At 40.4% G+C, this 18,715-nt stretch overlaps 1 pseudogene; it reads left to right on the forward strand.

Moving 5' to 3' along the window:
- The first annotated feature begins 1,922 nt into the window (after nt 1–1,922).
- On the forward strand, nt 1,923–3,152 carry LOC139016799 (SWI/SNF-related matrix-associated actin-dependent regulator of chromatin subfamily E member 1-related pseudogene; annotated as a pseudogene).
- The last annotated feature ends 15,563 nt before the right edge of the window (nt 3,153–18,715 follow it).

The following is an 18,715-nucleotide window of genomic DNA, read 5'->3' on the forward strand; positions in this document are numbered from 1 at the left end:
TAATACTTTAAGCAATGAAATAAAATTGAAAAAAACACAACTTGGGTTGTTTCCATATGTTGACCATTGTTTGAAATACAGCAATAAACTTGTGAGTGCAAATATCACTTCAAGATCCTGATTTCAATTATTTTGGACATATACTCAGATTTAGAATCTGGACAAACTGGAACCCTTGTATCTTTGGTGGGAATGTAAACTGGTGCAACAGCTATGGAAAAGTGTATATAGGTTCCTGGAAAAGTTTAATATAAAACGACCATATGTCCCTTTCTTATTGAAGAACACTGAATATGGCAAAGGAAACAGAGGTGGGGAAAAATGAAACAACTAAAAAACAAGGCCAAAGGGCATTAAGAAAAAATGGAATAATTAGGCAATTTCACTGATCAACATCTAGGAGGGGACCAGGATTTGAAGACCATAATGGGTAAGAGAGAGCTAAAACACTATCCATTAAACTTGACTGGTAGACATCAGGTATTGAAAGGCTACTATTGTGACTTTCCAATGGCAGAATACAGCATCAATGAATATGATTGCTGTTTTGTGGGCTATGCTTTAAAATATCATAATGAGAATTTGATCAATTGGATGGGACAAATGAGATAACCCTTGGATGGGGAAAATGTTTTGTGAATGTTCATTGGAGAAGTGCACATAAATCCAAGATACAGTTGCTTTGACATTTCTTCAAAGTCAAGGTTATGACTTGGGAACCAGAGTTGCAAATGTTTTACTTAGATTATAGAAAGCATATATAATTATTTACTTAGAAAGGTTTATTTTATTTGTACCTGAGTTTGTGGCTCAATCCTTCTCTTCACATATTCTGAGAATTTGACTTTCTTCTCGCATAAACGACATCTGAGGCCAGAAAAATAGTCCCCAGTAAGTCATAGCGGAGGGAGAAACTGGGCTTTTCACTCTCTAAAGAATTTCACCTGAATGCTAAATTTGAGAAAGTGCGATGACCTAACCAAGGAGAATTATATAAAAGGCAGGCAGAATTAATTCTTCAGGGATGCACAGAGCATAATAGGAAGCAATGTGGCATAAATGTCAATGCCAGGGAGAGGGCAGCACGCTGGCTGGATGAGAGCAATCCGCAGCAGCATGACTGAAGGAAAACACTGTGCCCCAAGGGTGAGAGGCAGCGTTCCTGGAGACAGACACAGGCACTCCTGGCAGAGTCTAAAATAATCATTTGTCAAATGACTTACAGAAGTGTCAGAACAGAAGGGGCAGCTGGTCACAGTGTATTTTATCACAGTCGTACATATGGGGCATGATAAGAGCAACCCGAACCATCATTTGAAGGACAAATACATAATTAAAATGTAAATCAAATACATATTCATATAAAGGTACATGAAATCAGACCTCACTACCACAGATATATATATTTTTTAGATATTTATTCTACCTATACCAGATATTTGTATAACATGGTATACTTAGCATGTGACATGATTGTGCTATAATGTTATTTTGCACTAGATGTAAACTCCATAAATTCCAAGGGCCAAGACTATTTGCCTGGTCTTTGGAAATGTTCAATTGATATTTATTGAATGAGTGAGTACTGACTCGTGCATTTCAGCTCTAAAACAATTCTCCTCCACACTCGGGGGGTTAGAAGAAAATCAAGAACAAATAATTCTTCACATAATTTACTCCTTCTCCCCCACCTACTTTCAATTTATTTTTACACAGAAAATTAAAGAATGATTATAGAGCATATTTGGAATATAATGCGGGCTTAGTTTTCTCACACTTAAAAGAAAAGAAATAATCAAGGGTTAGAAGGTTGCAGCTGCCAGAAGTCCAGAAAAGTGTCTTTGGAGATGCAGCCCGGAAGGCTAAGAACAGGCCCCAGGCACCTGTCATGGCCCCAAGGAGCGTGATGCCACCTCCCGGCAGGTAGCAAGGCTCTTGGGCAGCATTGGGGCTTCCTGGGGGCTGTCAATCAAGATCACAGGGAGGACCCAGGGCCTGTGTGTCAGAAGGAGGTCTCGGGAGGAGGAACCTGTGAAGAAGCACAGCTGGCCCAAGGCCGAGAAGCACAGATCCTGCCAAAGGGTCCCAAAGCACAGGTCACCGCCATGTGCGCTTCCTGAATGAGCCTCGCCAGATCTGCGGCGCCACCCCGACCTGCCCTTTCCTGAGATCATCAGGTGCTGGGCAAACTGCAGGCCGCAGAGAAGCAGCGGTACCCGGACGAGACCCAGCAGAAGCGGCAGTACTTGCAGGAGCTGCAGACAGACCAGCGGTCAGAAGCCTTCGAGATGTGCTGGGAGGATCTGGAAACAGCCCAAGTACCTATCAGCAGATGAGTGGATAAAAAGCTGTGGTACATTTACACCATGGAATACTAGGCAGCAGTAAAAAAGAAAAAACAAAACAAAACTCTTACCATTAGCAACAGCAAACATGATCTCACTTACATGTGGAATTTAATGCACAAAGTACACTGATGAACAAAATAGATCTAGAGATATAGAAGCAAGGAACTGACTGATGGATTTCAGAGGGAAGGCAGGGTGGGTGGTGGGTGGGGAGTGATTAACCAGGGAACTTGTATGCATATATGCACAACCCATGGACACAGACAATAGGGTGGTGAAGGCCTGGAAGGGGCGAGTACAGGTGAAGGGGTCAATGGGAAACACACATCCACACATAAAGAAAGGAGACATCTGTAATACTTTCAACAATAAAGATAAATTAAAAAATAAAAATAAAAGATGTGCATGGAGGAGAACCAGGAAAAGAAGATCAAGGGAGAGGACTCGGGCTCCGCTCTTATGTTCATGAATACCCTCCAGCATGGATACATGGTTGGAGACTTCAGTGGCTTCACCTTTGACTTCTCCATTTTCACTGAAGAGTTGCTGGACCAAAGCAAAGCCTGGGAAGGCAGAGCCGCTGCACCTCTGGAAGATGGAGGCCTCGGAGGAGCAGAAGGAGCAGGAGGAGCAGAAGGAGCAGGCGGAGCAGGAGCAGCGCTCCCCTGGACAGAGCAGGGGCTGGTGCTGGAGGAGGGGCTGATGCTGGCTGTACCAGGCGCCCACTGCCCACGTGGCCTCACTGACCCTGCTCCACAGCCTGGGCTTCCACGTGACCAGGCTGCAGGGTGCCACAGAGCGTGACCCTGCCCAGCACCAGAAGCTCATTATCCACATCAGGGAGTCCTGGCCCAGGTCACCAGTGAGCACCTATAAGGCTGTGGGCCACTCACCCCTCCACCCAGAAAAGGTCATGGCCCCTCCCCTCCCTTCACCCCATGGAGGAGAGGCAGGGGTCCACCTTTTAAGGCCAGGCCCTTTCCTGCACATTGGTGTCTTCAGCCTCCCTGAAATTAAATTTCTACAGCATCCCTCTAGCTTACAACCTCCCCAGAACCCAAAACTCACCCGGCCTGTACAGCGCACATAGAACCCCAGGCCTCACAAGGATGTCACACTACAGGGGCCTGGGAACACCACACATGGGTAGCATAAGCTTTGACACAGGACATCCACAGCAGCTTACAAACCGTGTGGGGAAGGTGACACGGCTACAATGGCTCTCCAGGGTCGACCCCATGTCACAAGGCAGAGATAACCCGCACCTGACACATTAGGAGGGGCTCCTGGAAGGTGCTGACCACAGGTGACCCACACAAGCAGGCCCACTGCAGTTCACTGAGGGCCCTCTGCATCCCAGAATGGGTGGCTAGTACTGACCCCCTGCCCTCCTCCAGCCGAGGGACCCTGTGGAGGCAGCTCTTTGCTACTACTGAGAAAATAAGTAATTTGAATTTCAAAAGAAATAAAAAGAAACAATTAAAAACATCTTGGTGTCACTCTTGTTTATGAATATAATAGAATATTTTGAACACTTTGCAAATAGTGTTACCACCAGTGTTCCTGCGAGGCGGGGCCGGCAACCTGAAAACTAGGCAAAATATATAGACTAGAGAAAAAAAATACTTAATCCAGGCTTTGTTAGTTCACAGAAGAACAGAGAGCTCCTGGTGGTTTCATGGGATTGAAGAGAAAAATTTGGAGACTTAAAAGTCAACATGCTAACTACTTAGGAGCTAAAAGTAAAAAACAAAAAAAAACAAAAAAACCCCTGAGCCTGACACACTGCTTTTTTTCCCTTTAAGGGAAGCCATGTAGTTTAGAAAGCTATACAAAAAAATAACCACAAAACAAAAAAACAAACAAAAAAAAAAGAGCAAAAATATTCCATTGAGTAGATCAAAGTATTCAGCAAATCCATTGTTCTAAAGAACAAACAAAATTGAACCAGAAAATGCAGTTCTTTAAAGGAATCAAATGGCTAATGTAGAATTATAAATTCAGAAGCTGAAATTAAGCACTCAATAAATAAATTTAGCAACTGAAGACTGAGTAGTAAAAAGTCAGTAGAATATCAGATTATCAGATCGATAGAAACCATATAAGCTGAAACATCAAAAAAAGAAGAATCATTATAGTAAAATGATCTAATATGGGGCTAGCTGGGCTTCCAGAAGGAGTTGAGTCAGAGAAGCAATACTCAAAGAGATAATGATTGTAAATATTACCAAATTGATTTAAAAGTTTAACTCACAATTTCAAAAGGATCTATTCTTTCCAGACAGAATAAATATTAGGAAAAGTGAATTGCACATTGGAGAGTTTCTTAATCTGAAACTAATAAGCCAGGAAGACATTTAAAAAACCAATTTAGAGTCCTGCAGAAAGTAATTCTCAACACAAATTGATCTAGTCAATGAAACCCCAAACATTCAGAGGATGTTTTGTGAAAATAAGCTGATACTAAAATGTGTATTTAATACAAACAACCTAGAATATCCAGGTTAAGTCCAACTTGAAGAAACAAAAACAGAGGAATTACACTACCAAGTATCCCAACTTGAAACTATAATTGAGGTAGCATGATTTGGCACAACAGACAAATGAACCAATGAAGCATAATAGATCCCAGAAACAAATCCACTGATATAATAATCATTTTTAAAAAATTTAATCCTCACCTTTGGATATACTTTTATTGATTTTAGAGAGGAAGAGAGAGAGACAGAGAGAGAGAGAGAGAGAGAGAGAGAGAGAGAGAGAGAGAGAACATGGATTGGTTGCCTCACATATGTGCCCGGACCAGGGTTAGAACCAGGAACTTAGGTATGTGCCCTGAGCCACCTGGCCAGGGCTATAATGATCTTTTGATTTAAAACTAAGGCACTATATGTAACTTTTCAAGACAGCCCCTGGTATCTGCTCAATTTCAAGAGAACCCTCCTCCCTTCCTTATCACTTAGCAACAGCAACCTGTCACTCTTTAAAAGTGGAAGTCACTCTCTGCTCCCTGCCCTCTTTTGACCAGCAATTCTTGGCCCTTTCCTCCCTTGGAAGTAAAATAAACTACCTCTCTGCATCTCTTCTTTAGGTTGTGAATTCTTTCACAGCCCACACCACAGGCCAAACCCTAAGATTTTGGTGGCCCACAAGGGGCGAATTAACATCTCTTTCTCCTCGAACTTCATGGACGCTCTCCTAGGTGCCCCTCCTCCTCAGTCAGTAAATTCGAAATCTCACTGATTCTGAGGACTTTAGCAGCTTCTAGGTTCTAGTTTCTCCCTGCAAATCCTGGTCTTTGGTGAGATGGAAAACCCAGTGCCTGGCCTGTCCCTTTGGGATCTGGCTGTGAAGAATGCTTTTGGCCAAAACCGGTTTTGCTCAGTGGATAGCGCGTTGGCCAGTGGACTGAAGGGTCCCAGGTTCGATTCCGGTCAAGGGCATGTACCTTGGTTGTGGGCACATCCCCAGTGGGAGATGTGCAGGAGGCAGCTGATCGATGTTTCTCTCTCATCGATGTTTCTAACTCTCTATCTCTCTCCCTTCCTCTCTGTAAAAAATCAATAAAATATATTTTTTAAAAAAGATTGCTTTCGGCTGTTCCCATTTCTGTCCTATCTCTGGTGTAAGGATGCTTATGTCTGAATCTGATCTGGTTCGGTCCATTCTCAGGTTCAAGGATGCTTAATGTGAGGCGGATCTTGGTTTGGTCTGACTCCAGACTCTGGGGACTCCTGGAACTGGATTCAGAGGCAGTAGGTCCTCTGGGTCAGGAATGCCCTTCCCACACTTCCACTGCTTTTTCAGCCCTTATCCCTCACCATGCTATCATCCCTGGGAAGTCCTTCCCCTTCTTTTTTCTTTTCTAGTTTTCTTCATGGGCAAAGGACTCCCCCTTGGGTTGCTTCCTTTTTAACTGGAAGTTCTCTAGGACTTAGAGACCTCAAGCTCAAGCATTTAGTTTTCTATTGCAGTACAGCTTGGCCAATACAGTATAAATCAAATGACCCGAAGGTCAGCCCAGACAGTGGCTCTGTTCTCCCCTGTAATCTCTTCTGTTCTCATTCAAATAGAAAACCACAGGATTCACCTCTGGGATAATTGAGAAAAAACTGTCCCTCAAACTTTAAAAAGAGAGATTGATTTTCTGTTGTAGTACAGCTTAGCCCCAGTACCAACTTGGGGACACAAAAGTCTGGCCTGTAAATAGGTCTCTAAATTGTAGCTCTGTTCTCCGGTTAAATTTGTTTTGCAAATGTTTATAGCCCTTTTAGGGATTTAGGACAACTTATAAAGTCTATATTGCCATAATTTCAAATGAATTAAGGAACACTTTCCTTACAGTCCTGCTTCTCCCAAAAGTGGAGCAGCCTGCTTTCTTAGCTCACTTCCCTGTACTTACCGGTGCCCCCCAACCCCTCCAAGAGCAGCTGCTGCTTTTAACCCCTTCTTTGCTACAAAACTGCAGGCAGTTGTTTGAAGAACTGCAAACACTTACTTAACAGTCCTGCCACTATGAGGAGTGGAGCTCATGTGGGTCCTGTGCCCCTGTTGGCCCCCACTAAGAGCATCATCTATGAAGAGATGGAACCAAGGGTGGCCCTTGACTTGGCAGGTAAGCCAACCACATTTTTCTTGACTTCTGGCTCTGCTCTGACCCATTTGCCAAGGCCTTTCTTCAAAAACCTGATTGGTCACAGGGGCGAATGGGCATCTGCAAGGTTACCATTTCCTGCTACCCTCTCCGCTGCAACCTTGGGCGTCTCACTTTCAGTCAGGCCTTTCAAAGCCTCTGGGTAATTAAGCATACAAACACGGCTAAGATAATTAAAGAACAGAATGTAAACATAAGTCCTTTTAAATGCTCCAAATTCTCCTGGAGGGTGGGAGCTGCAGCAGTGTCTTTGTGCAAGCTGTAGAATCTGCCAGGAGCAGGGCACTGACCCCTTGTGAAAGGGAGAACGTGGCAGGTTTAAATCCAAGAGGCTGAAGGCCCCGGGAATTGCGGCAGTCCTGGGAGCCAGCTGCGGGCCTGATATCTCACTGCTCCCCAACCTTTCCTCCAGTCTCCGAAAACTTGTCAGGGTCATGTGATCCCTGTTGCAGAATTTGCCAGGAAAGTGGCCTGGATGGTGATTGGCTTGGAGATCTTACAGAGTTGTTAAGGCTCAGTAAATAGATGTAACTAAAATGAAGGGCTTTTGATGGAGCTTTTCAGAGATGATTGTATGTGTCTATACCTAGTTTTCCAAGGTCTTTGGTGACTTAAAACTGTGAAGTTTTGCTGGGTTAAATAATAAAGGTTGTTAAACATCTAGATCTTTTAAAATAAGAAAATACTAAAGCATTAATTGCTAGACAGGTCTTAAGTTTGCCTACTTTTAGCTTCTTATTGTAGAAAGTCTGTAAAGTGGATTTGAAACTGTTAATATAATGTCTTGTACTTTGTTAAAGGTATGTTTCTTGAAAGTAAGAGGATATTTAAAAGGAAGGCAGGGAGAGGACGGGGAGATCAACCAATGAACTCATATGCGTATATGCATAACCCATAGACACAGACAATAGGGTGGTGAAGGCCTTGTGGGGTAAGTGTGTGTGTGTGGGGGGGGAGGTGTGTGGGGGGAGGGGATTGTGGGGGGAAGATACATGCAAAGAAATGAAACTAGACCACCAATTACACATACAAAAGAATAAGCTCAAAATGGATAAAATACTTAAATATAAATTGTGAAACCATAAAAATCCTAGAAGAAACCATTGGCAACAAAATCTCAGACATCTCTAGTAGTAAAATATTTACTGATACATATTCTAGGGCAAGGGAAACAAAAGAGAAAACAAACAAATGAGACTATCCTATATAATAAAAGGCTAATATGCAAATCAACTGAATGGGGGAACAACAGGTGGCTATAATGCAAACTGACCAGCAGGGGGCAGATGCTCAACACAGAGGGGGAGCGCAGCTCAGCCAGAAGCGGGGCTCACAACTGGCAAACACAGCGGTGGTGGTGGAGCCTCTTCTGCCTCTGTGGCAGCTCGCTATGGATGTCTGACTGATGGCTTAGCCCTACACCCCATTTCCATGCATTTTTATGGCTCTTGATTTGCCATGTTGTTCCAAATGGATTACTACACATCAATTAAAGATTTTTCCCTACACTTTCTTTAAGACTTATTATTAATCAGTTTATATAGTAAGTCAAATAATATTGTTTAACTTTAACTTTATACTTTTTGATTACCATAAAAGAATAACATTTTTCCATATGTTTGTCCACCATTTTTTATATGAAATAGAATTTTCATTTAATTTTCTCAATTACCATTTGGGATTCTAATGTTTTCTTATAAACTAAATGAACTACTTATATAGAATGTATAGTACTTGGGTATATTTTGTGTACTTTTAATATTTTCACTTAGTTTTATCTCAGTTATGGTATATTCCTTGATTCACTAGTTTTGTAATCCATGCACCAGAGCCTTACAATCTTTCTGTGATTGTCCATTGCTTCAAATTTGAATAATTTTTTTCACATCACAGTTCTCACAAATATTTATTTAACTTTCAGATAGCTTTTAGATTTTTATTTTACATTTAATTCTGTACTTTCTATCAGCTTGTAAATATGTTCAATTATCTTTTTGCAAAATGTAACTATACCTAGATTCATTCCCTTTAATGTAACAGATTATATAGCTTGAAGTGGGAGGTTCCTGTGAAAATTTTAAGCAACAACCTATAAAGTATTTTAAGTTTTATAAAGATGAAATGGAAGAGATTTGTAGAAACTCCATAAATAAAAAAACATACAGGAAAATATTGATGAATTGACTATGTTAAAAATTAGGGATCTCTAGCCATCAAAATTTATAACAAAAATGTGAAAAAAATTAAAAAGACAGTAGAAAGTCATATAACAAAGAAATCCCAATATATCAGTACTTTTATAATTAATTAAGTACAAGATAAATGAAAGTGAAAGAAAATGAATGCAATGGATGGCTTATTAACCTTTGAAAATATATAATCCTGAATAATAATCAGGATGATTTGGATGCTTTCTAAATTAAATAAAAAATAGTATATTTGAAAATATGATAAATATTCATAATTTAGGGTGTTTTTAATAACAAATATTAACAGAAAACCCAAGCTGGCAAAAGTAATAAGGAATGTGTAAGGCCAGCTTACTCTATAATGAGCAGATAAGGCAGGATTTACTTGACATTTGGTCTGGTATTGTATCAACCTCTAGGAGATTCACTACACGTTATTAGATTTTTGCTGGGATTGGAGATGAAAAAAAAATGAATTTGTTGTCTCACAAAATTTTCAAGCTTCATATTCTTATACAATGCCATCCAGGAGACAAAGCGTACACTCCTATAATTTTTTTTTTAAACAAAAGACTAGATTTTATCAATTGGAATTACTCATATAGAATTGGAACAATGTCTATAGCTGGGAATTTCTGTGCACTGATGGACTTAGGTCTGGATAAATTAACAAGTCACTGGGACAATGGGAGGTGACTTCTATAGTTGTCACCCCTGGAGATGGGGATGAAGTTAATATCAACCCATCTCTGTATGGTAGCCATCTGATATCGGGGAGGGGTTTGTTAAAATTGATTTTTACTGCAGGAGAGCTTACAAAACAACAACAAAACAAAAACAAAAAAAAAGGGGGAAATCAAATTTAGTAAGGATGGAAGGTATGTTAGCTCTGGTGTAAAAATTAACACATAGTTTGATCAGACAGAGAAGATAAGATGGAAAAATCAGCTCAAATAATTATATTTGTCTTAATGTAACTGAAGTTTGAAACTTGAGGGGTTGAGCATTTGATTAGCCTGTCCTGGGACACAGAAATACTGCTTTGCCTAGCAAGGCCAATTGCTTTTTGCTGGCCAGTACTTTAAGATTTGATGTAACGGGAAAGCATAGAATCCAAACCAAATCCAGAGACTTAGTAGAAGAGAAATACATGCTGACTTGCAAACCATCAGAGGTTGATTATTATACTTACTTTTATTATTTCTGTGTAATTTAGTATTCCTTGCTTTATCTAAGAAAGTAATGCTTTATGAGAAGTGTTTGAAATTATTTCAACGCAAACAGTTACACAATGTTCTATGTCAATTATATCTCAACTAGAGGCCTGGTGCATGAAAATTTATGAACTGGCTGGGGGGGGGGGGGGTGTCCCTCAGCCCGGCCTGCCCCCTCTCACAGTCCAGGAGCCCTCAGGGGTGAGAGGCGACCTGGAAATTAGGGGAAGGCGACGCCCCATCACACGTTTGCTGCTGCCACTACTGGCAGCGCAAGCCTCGGCCGGCCCTGGTTACCTGAGCCTCAGGCGTCCCTGGGCGGCTGGGCAGCCACCATCTGAGGTTTGCTTGTGCCTCGGGCCAGCCTTGGGGGGCTGAGGGGCTGAGGGGACTGGGGGACTCCAGAGGCAGGTGCATGGCAAGGCCAGGCCTGCCCCAGGTGGGGCTGAGGGGACTGGGTACTGCCATCTTTGAGGGCTTGGCAGCAATTAGGATATTCCCTCCTTATTGGCTGTGGGTGCCACCATCTTTGAGGACATGGCAGTCAATTAGCATATTCCCTTCTTATTGGCTGTGGGCATTGCAATCTTTGCAATGGCGTGTGGGTAAATTAGCATATTCCCTCTTTATTAGATAGGATAAAATCGAGTGGAGGGGAGTAAATAGATCCAAGATGTAATCTATAGAGCCTGCAGTATCAAATATGGGTGTATCATTCAAATTAATATTTTTAAATTACTCTTATTTTTTATTTTATTTTTATTTATTGTTGACACTATTACAGATGTTTCCCTTCACCCCCTTTACTCACCTCCACTCAGCCACTGCCCCCCTCCTTCTGGCCATCACCACACTATTGTCTGTGTCTATGAGTGATGCATATATGTTCTTTGGCTAATTTCTTCACCTTTGTTCATCCAGTCCCCCTCATCCTCCTCCTCTCTGACTTCTGTCCATCTGTTTCATATATCCATACTTCTGGTTCAATTTTATTTTGTTTATTGTATTCCACATATAAGTGAAATCAATTCCTTTTAGTCCAAATTTTTTGTAACATTCTATAGTAACTTCATGGTAGTTTCACCAAAAGTTATGTCCACATCTCAATCCCTGGAATCTGAGAATCTTTCCCTAGTTAAAGTATCTTTGCAGATGTAATTAAGTTAAAGGAGATTATCTTGGATTATCCAGGTGGACAATAACAAGTGACTTTTCCAATAATAAGTGACTTTTTCAGAGACACTCAGAGAAGACAAACAAAATAGGTTATGTGAGAACAGAGGCAGAAGTTGGACCATTTGGCATAAACCAAAGAAGCCGGCAAACACCGGAAGTGATAGAGGCACGGAGCAGATTTTCTATAGAGCGTCTGTAAGGAGGGGAGCCCTGCCCATACCTTGATTTTGAATGCTGACCTCCAGAAGTATGTGAAAATGAATTTCTGATGTTTGAAATCACTGTTTGTGGTCATTTGTTACAGCAGCACTAGGAAACTATACACGTTAAAAAATCAGCCCTGGCCAGGTGGCTCAGTTGGTTGCAGCATCATCCTGTACACTAAAGGTTGCAGGTTTGATTCGCATTCAGGGCACATACCTAGGTTGCAGGTTCAATCTCCTGTTGGGGCACTTACGAGAGGCAACCAATTAATGTTTGTCTCTCACATTGATATTTCTCTCTCCCTCCCCTTTCTTATCTCTCATATCAATAAAAACATATCCTCTAGTGTGTGTGTGTGTATATAATCTTAGAGGCCCAGTGCACAGATTTGTGCACAGGTGGGGTCCCTTGGCCTGGCCTGTGGGGATCGGGTGGAAACTGGCTCTCCAACATCCCTCGAGGGGTCCAGAATTGCGAGAGGGCGGTTCTCGGGTGACACACCCCAGAATCGGGCTCCCTCCTCTCGGGTTCCAAGTGCATCACTTGAGAACTACAGCTGCCAAGTCACCTCAACTCGGCAGCTCCTGTGTTGAGCATCTGCCCCCTGATGGTCAGTGCCTGTCATAGCTACCAGTCGGATGGTCAGGCAGTCAGATGGTTGGATGGTTGCTTAGGTATATATATATATATATATATATATATATATATATGAAAATCTGTTGGGGCCCTGGTGTGGTAGTTCAGTGGGTTACATTTATCTTTTTTATAAGGATATCAGACAATGATTTTAAGGTCTACTCTGTTAATTTCATTTTAACTTCATTAGCTCTCTAATTGATTTTCTATTTTCTACTTTCTAATCTAAACTAATTAAAGTCACATTCGAGGTAGTAGAGGCTGGAACTTCAACATATGTTTGATGGAAACAGTCAAGACATAACAAAAAATAAATCCAAGACACAACAAAAAGGAAAATATTTATATATAAGTATATCATAAATCTTCAGTATCTATGAAAAGGCATATCTTTTTACTCAACAATTATAGTACTAGAATTTAGCCTTAAACTCAAACTGGGATGTAATTTTAGCATTCATTCATTTGAGATGTATAATATCTGAAATATCAATTCCAGCATTAGGAATAAGATTCAAAAATAATAGTGCTTTAATGTTTTCAAGGGCTTTTAAAATACATTATGATGCACTATAGGCAAATTTGTGGAGTACTATGCAGATTTTATAGAACAGAAGATCAAAGATGGAAAATTTGGAGGCTAATAAAGTAAAAATAAAAATCAAGTTCTAAACTGCCAATTGTAACACTCCTGCAATATATGCCATCTGCCTGAAAGTGGCCACAACTCTGTTTTTCACATTTTTAATACGATCACCTCTGGGGAGTGGGAAACAGCTGGCTGAGAACAGAGATGTGATGGAGCACATGTTCGCATTTTAATCTTACCTTCCTTTACATTTTTAATTTTGACTTCAATCATTTCAACGTGATCAAATTGATTGTTTTTAAAATAAATGTAATTTACCACTAAATTGTGAGAGGAAAAGATACCTAATAGGCACTCCTGCTTTCACTTAGATATCTCCTAAAATTAAAATTCAATGGATTTTGTTGGAGAGTGAAAATGTTTCTATCTCCTATGAAATCACTAGAGATGATAGCTTGAACCCTCCACCCCATGGAACATTTTTTCCTTAGTCATTTAGTTGTGCAGTCTCAAATTCTATCAATCACTCACTCATCCAATAATTCTTGAGTTCCTTCCAGGTTCTCGGCTTTGTGTGCTTGAGATAAGAAACAAACAAACAAACAAACAAACAAACAAAAAAACTGGCAAAAGGCAAATTACCCTGTCCTCATAGAATTTATATTCCTCCAAGAGAAATAAAATTATAACATTTTCTATCTATCATCTATCATCTATCTATCTATCATCTATCATCTATCTATCTATCATCTATCATCTATCTATCTACTATCTATGATAATTGATCTATCATCTATTATCAATTGTATATTGCCAAGTACTCTGAAGGACATTTTGAGTTCCTTCCTGAGAAAGTGATATTTAATAAAAAAAGGACATGAGTGACTGAGCCAAATGACTATCTGAGGAAAGAACTTTCCAGGCAGAAGAAACAGCAAGTGGCAAGTGCTAAGGCCTTTTGGAGAAGTGTGGCTGATCTGTTTAAGGAACAGCATGGAGATCTGGATAGCTCAGCAGAATGAACAATTATTAGGAAATGATGTCAGAGCAATATTTTTCAGAAGGCTGTATAACTTGCCATTTACAGTTGTACTACGGTCACCTAATAAATAAAGAATATATATTAAATATTAAATAATATTCTATTAATGAAAATATTATACTTTAACACTTCCCAGACCTATCCTGCCTTTTCTTAAAGAAACTCATCTTCTTCATGAAATATTTTTCAGTGTTGACAATGTTACTCTTACTACTACCCCCACTTATGGTAGAAATCAGGCCGGTGGGAACTGACAAACCAAACACACTTGGGGGTTCAGAAAAAGAGTGTTTATTTGCCCTGGTGTTGGCTCAGGGGAGAACCCTCCAGAGGCTGAGCCGAAGGCGGCAGGGGTTTTTGCCTTATATACATCCCTAGGTTCTTTGTCTCCCATATATGACATATATACACATTCTAGACATTCTTTCTAGTTACATGCTAAGCTTCCGGTTATTTTGCAGGTTTTCCACACCCATTGAAGTTCACGCTGAAGGCCTGTTGCCTAGGCTACAGATGGAGGACTGGGTTCCCCATCTGCGCCCTGGGGAAAGTCCTGGACCCGGGTAGAGTGCCACGTGCACGAGCACGCAGACCTCCCCTGCTTCTCACTGTCAACCCGCCAAGAAGTGAGTGAGATTACAGAAGCCAGGGGCATGGTTATGGCGGTGTAGACAAAGGCGGGGGTCTGGGGGGGTGATCTGCTCTCAATTTACCTTCTCACTAGAATTACCATTATTAGTTCCTATAAACATAAAGTTAACCTATTAGCAAGCAATAATCTTATATTCAGAATTAGAATCTATAAATTTCACTGGGATAGTTTCCCCAAGAATCTATATTTAATGTTTCGAATTCATCATTGGGATTCTAATTAAACTAACTAGTAGAGATAAGCACAATATAAATTCTAAAAAGAATCCTAAAGGAACAAGTTACCCTGGAGATACAGAGTACAATTTCTTTATATTAAAATAAAAAAGAGATCATATGCAATAGTGCTGCAAATTATCCACTTTTTGGAATACATTTTAATAAGGACTTGAAAAGGAAGTCAGTTTTAAAAAAAACACACCATTTCTATGCTTGTGTAACATAGTCTGTTTCTTGGAGATAATATTTTGATTCAATTATGTCTGCAAGCACCATAACTTCTATTGATGAACATGGATTGACATAGTAGTTTAAGCCTATCATGAACTAAATATTACAAAGAAGGCAATTTTCCTCTTCATTTACTTTAATTTACTCTAGTTGTAAATGTCATTGAGTACCATGATTACAGAATAAATCTCACTGTAGGATCAATTACTATAATGTAGAATAAAACTTGAGTTGTTTTGTAATTATATCCATTGGGTATTCCATTTTAATTTCAAATAGCTTTTGCAAAAATACTGGAGCCTTAATGGATGATGTACTGGATTATATTTGAGTCATTTAATATGTAATTATTAAAAATGCTACAAATTGTTATTTTCCTACGGCCTGGTTAATTTTCTAAATGTATATACCTAAACAGATGCTTTCTGGATTGAATATATAACCTGCCTGTTGGATATTAAAAAATGTGTTTCTCAAAATTAAAAATGTGTATATTTTGTATTTCTTTTTTCTTTCTTTTAATCTTTATTGTTGAATGTATTACATAGGTCCTCCTTTCTCCCCCCATTAACCTCTTCCACCCTCTCACATCCCCCCCCACCTCCAGGCCCTCACCACCACATTGTCTGTGTCCATGGGTTATGCATATATGTATACAAGTTTACTGGTTGATCTCTTCCCATCCACCCTCCCCTGCCTTCCCTCTGAGGTTCAACAGTCTGTTCATGCATCTATGACGCTGGGTCTATTTTTGAACATTAGTTTTCTTTGGTTCATTAGATTCCACATATGAGTGAGATCATGTGATACTTGTCTTTCTTTGATGGGTTATTTCAATCAGCATAATACTCTCCAAGTATATTTCTGAATTTTAACAACTTTTTCTCTTTATGAGAAAGACTAAAAATACCTCTTAATAACCTTTGTCATCATTAAATATAACTGAAATATTATACTTTCCCAAAAAAGGTGAAGTCATTTAAATATCAATTTAATTTTACAGAAAGAGCATTAAATATCTCTTTCACTTATAAATGTGAATTTCTAAATATATATATGTACTATCATAAATCTGTGGTTCTCAAACGTTTTGGCTTTCAAATTCCTTTACATTCTAAAAATATAGATCACTAAGAACTTTGCTTTATGGATCTTATATCAGTAAATATTTACCATTAGAAATTAAAATTGAGTATTTTTAAAGTAAAATAATATGCATACATATCCATATCAATAGTTATCAGACAAGTGACCTAAAAATGTGTATTATCATAATGTAACTTCTGGAAAACTCTACCATTCATTCATGAGAATATGAAATTCATAAGACTGAAATGCTCTGGCAGTCACTACATCACAACTTGAAAATCTCTGCTTGGCATTAGTGTAAACAAGCATTTCATTAGACCCTAATTTACCTTTGAATATGAATAATACATTTCTACCTGTTGTGATAGGCTGCAATATATCTTATGCATTTTCAGGTAACATTTCTCCTTTTATAATAGCTCTAGGAGTATGATTCATTGCTTTTGAATTGCTCTTTGATGAATGAATGTAATTGAATCAAGATTATGGAAAACAGGTGCTCAAGAAGGTGAGGAGTGGCTCTTAAGGATAAAAGGTATGATTTGATACTCCCAAGACATTTTTTACCTCAAGCTCAATTGCTAAACAGTGATTTGAAATGCTACAATTATTATTGGTTTTTCTATATAGTTCCAGTTCTTGCTTATAAGTATTTCTTAATAGATAGCATCCACATAAATATTTCTTTTTAGCAAAATAAGCCTTCATATTTTAAAATGTGATTATATATATATATATATATATATATATATATATATCCTATCTAATAAAAGACAAAAAGGTTAATTAACCGTACCTCTGCTATGCTTCCCATTGGCTAATCAGGGCGATATGCAAATTAACTGCCAACAAAGATGGTGGTTAATTTGCATACATAGGCGCCAAGCCACGGACTGAGGCATTATATTGCTGATAGCGGCGGAGGCGGCGGGGAGCTGGGGTGCCCTGCCCAGGCCTAATGCCTCAGCCAGAGCCTTTAGGTTTGGGTAGGGGCGGTGCTAGCGATCATAGGTAGCAGTGGAGGAGCTGGCAATTGCAGGAGCTGGGGGTCCCCTGCCCAAGCCTAACACCTTGGCCAGAGGCGTTAGGCCTGGGCAGGGGCAGAGCCAGTGTTTGCAGGGAGCAGAGAGGGAGCTGGCGATGGTGGGGAGCAGGGGCTGAGCCTACAATTTAGGGAGCTGGAGGTCCTCTGCCCAGGGCTAATGACTCAGCCAGAGGTGTTAGGCCTGGGCAGGGGCCAAGCCGGCAATTGGTGTGAACTACAGAGGAAACACCTTTTCTGACTGTGGATTGGCTTAGCTCCCTGTATGCCACTGGTAATATTCTTAGTAACTTGGGTAATAAGAGTCCAAATAGGTGATCTAGGGTTTTTCACCACACTTCTGGAGAAAAAAAGGTAGGTCTGCTGCTGGGAGGTTAAGAAATGTCATATCCTGCCCTAGCTGGTTTGGCTCAGTGGATAAAGCCTCGGCCTGCCCACTGCAGGGTCTGGGTTCAATTCTGACCAAGGGCATGTACCTAGGTTGCAGGCTCCTCCCTGGCCTGGGCCCAGGTCAGGGCTCATGTAGGAGGCAACCAATCAAAGTGTTCCTCTCACATTGATGTTTCTCTCTGTCTTTTCCTTTCTCTTCCACATTCTCTAAAAATTAATGGAAACATATCCTCAGGTGAGGATAAAAATATAAATAAATAAATAAATGTCATATCCTATTGAAGACACATCTTGAAAATGTCTAAAGAAAGTTGCCATTTTTCATGATGAAGGGACTGTTGTCTGTGTTGATGAAAACACCTTGGTGGCTGCGGTGACTGGCAGTGGCTGCAACAGAGGGGTGATGGGGCTGGTGCCTTCCCCTGATCAGCCCAGTCGCCTTCCACAAAGGGAGGCCAGACTGTGGCTTAGGCCCACTCCCCAAGGGAAGCAGAGAGCAGGGAGTAGGACATCCCCTGAGGGCTCCCAGTATGTGATAGGGAGAAAGCTGGGCTGAGGGACCCCCCCTCCAGTGCACAAATTTTTGTGCACCGGGCCTCTAGTATCCTATCTAATAAAAGAGAAACATGGTAATTAGCCATACGGCCGCTACCCTTCCCATTGGCTAATCAGGGAGATACACAAATTAACTTCCAGCCAAGATGGTGGCCGGCAGCCAGGCAGCTTAAAGCTAACAGGAGGCTTGCTTGCTTCAGTGAAGGAGGACTCCAATGTTCCCACCTGCCGCTGCCGGCCTCTGATCTTGCAGTTTGAAACATTGTAACAAATATAGAAGCTAAACAAAACCCCAGGAACCTGTTTTCAGTCAGCCGGGATCTCAGAGGTGGAGTTGCAACAAAGTTTCAAATACAGAAGGTAAACAAAGGCCAGAAACCTGCTTTCAGCAGCCGAGCCTCAGAGAGAAAGCCGGCTCTCAGCTCCAGTGACAGCCATAGAAGGTAAATAAATGCCAGAATAAAAAAAAAAAGAAAAAAAGGAGAG

This window comes from Myotis yumanensis, unplaced genomic scaffold (assembly GCF_028538775.1).
Source record: "Myotis yumanensis isolate MYYU_CA2020_CCGP unplaced genomic scaffold, mMyoYum1.0.hap1 SCAF_9, whole genome shotgun sequence".
In the NCBI taxonomy this organism is placed as follows: Eukaryota; Metazoa; Chordata; class Mammalia; order Chiroptera; family Vespertilionidae; genus Myotis; species Myotis yumanensis.